This window comes from Sciurus vulgaris (genome assembly GCF_902686455.1).
Source record: "Sciurus vulgaris genome assembly, chromosome: 3".
Lineage (NCBI taxonomy): Eukaryota > Metazoa > Chordata > Mammalia > Rodentia > Sciuridae > Sciurus > Sciurus vulgaris.
The window spans coordinates 53,949,019-53,955,846 of NC_136463.1; positions in this window are offsets into that span (position 1 = coordinate 53,949,019).

A 6,828-nucleotide genomic window follows, 5' to 3' on the forward strand; every position below is an offset into this window, starting at 1 on the left:
ACCCAAAAGAAATGCTTTATGGTGGGCTGGGGTTGTAGCTTCAGTGGTAGAGTGCTTGCCTAGCATGTGTGAAGCACTGGGTTCGATTCTCAGCACCACATAAAAATAAGTAAAATAAAGGCCCATTGAAAACTATAAAAATATTTTAAAAAAAATAAAGAAAGAAAGAAAAAAGAAATGCTTTATGGTAGTCTCACTCCAGAAGTTTCTGCTATTAGTCAGAAGTGGGTTGGCATGGGTGGTGGGGGCGCACAGTGGAGACTTTGGGTCTGACTCTCTCTGCATCTCTTGATTCTTAAATGTCTTCAGTTCAAAATTATTTTTGTGCCACTGTGATATAACTTGAATCTTTTCACTTGCCAAGAAAGAATATTTTGAAATACCATCCCTCTTTCTTACCGCTTTTCCTATTAAACCTCAACCCTATCTCCAATCACTCTTCCAAGTATTCTGCATTCAATGCTTCAGGGAAAAAGGTGGCACATCTGAACACATTAAAAAAAAAAAAAAAAAAAAAAAAAAAGGATAAACTCTTGCTGACTTACTTATACTTTCAAAAAGTCTAGGCCCCGTGGAGAACAGGAAGGAGTTTGGCACTCAGTCTGCCAGGGCAGGGCTCTTCATTCCCCGACACAGAGGAGAGAAAGAAGGGAAGGGAATGTGGTGCTGAGTGCCCTTCACCCTCACACCAGCATCTGACTGCACAGGGACAGAATCAGAAATCCCAGATACATTTGGGGGTGGTTGGGGTAAAGGGTAAGAATCACAGAGAAGAAATGTCTGGTGATGTGCTCAGACCAGGAGCCCACTGTAGAGGCCCCATGGGGTTCCTGGTGGTCAGGCCTGTGACAAAGACGAAAGGGCCTAGGGGGCCCCACAGAGTTTCCTCAGCCCAGAGGGCCGAGGGAGCAACAGACGGGATTCCCAGAGGATGTGAAGGTTCCAAGAAGTCTCCAACCTTGAAGAAAGTTCTGGGTTGGGAACACAGCACAAACTGCTGCAGTACCTGGGGCTCCAGCTGGGAAGAGGCAAAGGTGACCCAAGTGTGATGTGATGGAAGGAGCATTGGGACAAGTTGGAAGTGTTGCGAGAATCAGGTCTGTGCTGATCACAGTTTAAAGGCCAATCTGGAAACAAGAGTTGGTAGGAAAGAATTGGGTGTATTAAAGCCCTGAAGAAGATGGGGCGGGGCGCTATTGTCCTCATAGCTTTATCTTCCAGAACTCAAGGACACAAAGTGTTTTCATTTAGAGGGAAAGTGTTGTGGGGTGCAACTTAAGAACAGAGCAGTCACCACTGAGAAGTCCAAATTTGAGAGTTTTTATTAAGCTGGTCGGCTGACTGTCTCACACAATGCCCCAAAAATGGCTATTGGGAGAACAGCCCTGACCATAGGGTTATGATTGATGTATTGATTTGATATCACAAATCAATACATCAATCATAAGTGTCTGTTGCTATGATTTAAAATTACAAACTAACAGTATGAGATCTGAAATCATTAGCAGAAGGGGGAAGTGGGTCAAAATGACCTTACTTAGGTACAAATTAAAGAATGGTTATTAACATCTAGATAATCACTGTTGACATGGTACATTGTTTAGGAAACTAGAAATCAAAAAGAATAATTTTTCATTATACAAGAATTGCCATTTTGTGTTGCCAAACATGTCATGCTAAGCAACTGTTGATGGGTACAGAGGCAGGGTGTTCCCATGGGAGAAGCATTTCCTACATAACATGAAGTCTCAAGGTAAAATGGAGTCTGTTTAGTCATTGCCCATATAGCCTGGTCTATAACATTTCCATGGAGTCAAATATGTCAAACTGTCACAGAAAAGAGATCCATGGAGACAAGGGGCAGGATGATACACATAGATCATGGTCTTCATCACCCAGAGCAAGTATCTCCTTTGTTTTCTTTTTTTCTGACCTGAGCACCACATCACAGTGGACCTTGACCTCCTATAGACTAGTTCCTGGATTTTCCTAAAATAGACATATTTCTTTTCTGCAAGTTAAAGCTCACAGCCATGTACTTGCTTTGTGTGCGTGGCGATGGGGATGGAACTCAGGGCCCCACACATGCTGGGCAACCACTCTGCCACTGAGCCACATCCCCAGCCCTGCGGTCTTCATACTTGTGTTAGTTGATGCATGAAGACTGAGAAGGCGCAGTACAGAGGTCACCAGATGGTCTGGGTTCTGGAAATCCGAAGAAAGATTATATAGCACTTAACAACTTAACCATTGAGGTGCAGCTTCTCTTTTGTAGCATGCTGACAAAAGGGTGGGAGTATAAACCTGTGAGAAGATTAGAGAAGCCTGGCATGGTAATGGTCACACACCTGTAATCCCAGCTACTCCAGAGGCTAAGGCAGGAGGATCACAAGTTCAAGGCCAGCCTGAGTACTAGTAAGACCCTGTCTCAAAATTTTAAAAACAAACAAACAAATAAAAACAAAACAAGCAAAAAACCAACAAAGGGCCGGGGGTGTAGTTCAGTGGTAAAGAACCCCCAGTTCAATCCCCAGTACCAAAAACCAACAACAACAAAAAAAAAACCCTGTCTCGAAATAAAATAAAATTAAAAAGGGCTAGGGATGTTATTCTGTGGAGAGCGCTTGCCTTGTATGCCAGAGGCACTGGGTTCAATCCCCAGTAGTGAAAAAAAAAAAGTAATGAGATACAATTAGAGGGAAAATGTATGATGAGAATTATATGCACAGAATAATTCCAATTATGTGTGTGCATGAATTAAAAACTAAAGTATGACTCTTCTATAATAAACAAGAATAAGCAAGCTTTATAAGAGAAAATCAAGTTTTAAAACTCCAGTTAACAATGATTAATTGAGTAAATACTTCCTGCCAGGCTGCATACTTAAAGCCTGTAACACCAAGCTAAAGAATCCAGCCCTGCTGGACACTGTGGCACACACCTGTAATCTCTGTGGCTCAGGAGGCTGAGGCAGAAGGATGGCAAGTTCAAAGGTAGCCTCAGCAATTTAGCAAGGCCCTAAACAATTTAGTGAGACCCTGTCTCAAAATAAAATATATAAGCCAAGCTTGGTGGCAAACACCTGTAATCCCAGTGGCTCAGGAGGTCGAGGCAGGAGGATCAAGGGTTCAAAGCCAGGGGCTGGGGCTGGGGCTCAGTGGTAGAGCACTTGTCTAGCATGTGTGAGGCACTGAGTTCAATTTTCAGCACCACATATATATAAATGAATAAAATAAAGATCTATCAACATCTAAAAAATCTTTCTTAAAATAAGTGTTCAAAGCCAGCCTCAGCAATTTAGTGAGGTCCTAAGCAACTAAGCAAGACCCTGTCTCTAAATAAAATATTAAAAAGGACTGGGGGTGTGGCTCAATGATTGAGTAGGTTCAAGGTTCAGTCTCCAATACTAAAAACAAAACAAAACAAAAGAAAAACCCCGGCCCAGCTCTACTTAAAATCGATTGGGAATAATTAGCTGGGTGTTGTGGCATCTGCCTATAGTCCCAGCTACTCGGCACCTTGAGCCTAGGAGTTTGAGGCCAGCCTGGGAAACAGACCCCATCTCAAAAAAACCCCAGAAATCTAGTGGGAAAAATGGACATGAAAACAAACTGTTTAATTCTGAGCATGAGTCCATAAACAGCCTCAAGCTTAAGCCCAACAGAAGCCCATCGAATGCTAAAGTTTTGACCCATCAGCCCCATCTGTTTTCCATATTTGTCTCAATTGTTTTATTCTACTTTTTAAAATAAAAAGTTGATATTCAAACATATACACAAATTAAAAACACCATATGAATACCATGAGACATCTTGAAATGTTGGTTCATTTGCTGATATGCAAAAGCCCAAATCCAGACTTGAAAGGCAGTTTTGAGCCAAACACATATAAATTATAAATTGTGATCTGTGTAAAAGTCAGGGATGTGGGTTAGGGATATGGCTCAGTGGTAGGCATTTGCCTAGCATGTGGAAGGTCTTGAGTTTGATTGTCATCAATCAAACTAAAAAAAAAAAAAAAAAAAAGATTGAGGATGACTCGTTATGGGGACTGACCCCAAGTATGCCCTCATCAGACACATTCCCACCTCCTGGGTCAAGGGCTTATGAGAAATATGTGATAAACTGAGAGTGAGAAGCATCTTTTGGTCCAGAACTTACATAATGCTTAATTTTATATCAACTTGTCTGGGCTGAGGCACCCAGCTATTTGATCAAACATTATTCTAGATGTTTCTGTAAGCATCCATGAATTTCTTGCCTAGACTTGGGTCCCATACCCAAGATATCTCATTATGTGTTTGCAAATATTTCAAAAGCTAGAAAAAAAAAATCCTGAAATCTGAAACACTTCTGGTCCTAAGCATTTTGGATAAAAATTCTCAACTTGTATACATATATATATTTGTACATATTTACATGTACATATGAGATTAACATTGAAATGAGCAGACTTTTAGTAAAGCAAATGACACTCCGTAGTGTAGGTGGGCCTTGTCCAATCAGTTGAAGGTCTTCCTATGTAAAAGATTGACTTCCCTGAGCAAGAAAGAATTCTGCCAGCAGACAGCCTTTGATCAAATTGCAGCTCTTACCTGGGTCTGCAGTCTGCCAGTCAACCCTGCTGATTTTGGACTTGCCAAGCCTTCACAATTCTGTGAGTCAATTCCTTCAATAACACGCACAGACACATGTACAAGTTAAAAATTCCTTATAACCAGAAGTGTTTCCAGTTTCAGATCTTTTTTCCCCAGATTTTGGAATATTTCCATGCACATAATGCAATATCTTGGGTAGGAGACCCAAGTTTAAACCTGAAATTCATTTATATTTAGTATGCATCTTATACACAAAGACCAATTGTAATTTTGTGCAAAATTTTAAAGAATTTTATGTACAAAACAAAGTTTCATGATGTAGAATTTTCCACTTGTGGGGTTATATCAGAGCTCAAAAACTTTCAGATTTTGGAGCATTTTGGATTTCAAATTTTAAGATTAGAGGTATACACACACACACACACACACACACAGACACACACCCCCGTTGGTTCTGCTTCTCTGGAGAACCCTGATTAATACACCCTATAAATACTCTCTCTTCTATTTATCCTCACTGAAGACCCTCCAGGTTAAAATAAACCTTAATAAAATGCACACTCAGTCTGTGTTGTGGGCTCTTCCTCAGCCAAACTCATTGTTGCCCGAAGGCAGAGGCTCAAGAGGTCTACAGAGGCCCACAGAGGCCTACACTGATGTGGTAAAAGCACAGCTGCCGGTGCTGAGGCCTAACCAGCTGGTTGAAAATCCTGGTGTCAGTGTCTAGAACCTGTCTTTTAAAATAATTTCCAAAAGGAGACAGTAAGACCTACTCACCAAATTTTCACCATCCAGCATGATTATAACTTTGTTGTTGCTGCTGGAAATGGAACCCAGGGCCTCTCACAAGCTAGCAAGTGCTATCACAGAGCTATATTCACAGACTTTACACTGTGATTTTTTTTTTTTTTTTTCAGTGCAGGGGATCGAACCCAGGGCCTTGTGCTTGCAAGGCAAGCACTCTACTGACTGAGCTATCTCCCCAGAACTATGCTGTGATTTTTAAAGAAAATCCAAGTATATGGTAAAGTAAAATTTAAACAGTGAAAAGCAGTAGCAAAAGAAAAATCCTAGTGAAAACAGCTCAGAAGACAAAAGAAGCTCAGGACACTGCCTTTCTTTCTTTTCTTTTTTAAAGACTCCTGAAATGTTAATAAATAAATAAATAAAAATAAAGAAAATGATAAAATTTTAGATGAAGTTTTTTGATAAAAATTTCAACTTTCACATTTTAAATGGATCTTTTTTCATCCTGACTTTTAAGCACACACACACAATTTAAGATGCTACTAGTGAGAGAACTTGGAGACTTGTAGAGGATGCACGGTATAAATATTGCAGGTGTTTTTTGACTCTCAGACACCCTAGTCTTCCATCACTGCGCAGCTGGCCTGCCCTTCCTGTGCAGTCCTCTGCTCTCTAAGCTGCTGCACAGCCCCACCTCCCGCTATTTCCTGTAGTCCCACGCTCCCAGTTTCCACAGAGTGGCCATACTGGTTTCCTTCTCATCTTCCCTAGTCAGTAACTTAATAAAATGTGACGCATGAACAACACACATTCATGTAAGATCAATTTCATGGGTTTGTTCATGATAGCTGGTATCTTTCTAGTCCTTTCTCCTTGCATTTTATTAGTATGTCTGTATGCATATAGTTTTACACAGTTACATGTATACATGAAGTTCATTTTTCTAACACAAATGCAATAAGGTATGTATCTTTCTTCCTTAGACTTAATATGTATGTATAAAGTCCACTAACAACCTTGGTAATCACCAGCCAGTGGAAGGAGTGGAACCTTATCTGCCCTCCAAAGTCTCCAGAGTGCTCTCCTCATGTCACTTTCTCCCTGCCCAGAGGTTACAGTGATACTGAATTTGGTGCATAATTCTTCCTCACTTTTTTCTTATTAGTTGTACCAGGCAATGCATAATTCCTAAACAGAACAACATTTATTCCTGTCTAGGTTAGTGTTTTCCTCCAAAGAAGTGCTGCTTATTTTTCATTACTTATCTCTTTGCATATTTCATGCAGCATAAATGTTATTTTGAAATTTTAATTTGCTGGGTGTGAACATGTTGGTTTTTAAAACATCAATTTCATGGGTTGGGGAACGTTACTCAGTGGTAAAGTTCTGTGAGGCCCTAGATTCAATTCCCAGTACCACCACCAACAACAACAAATTAACTTTAAAGAGCACAGCTAAGCAAGCATCAAAATCAGTTAACTGGT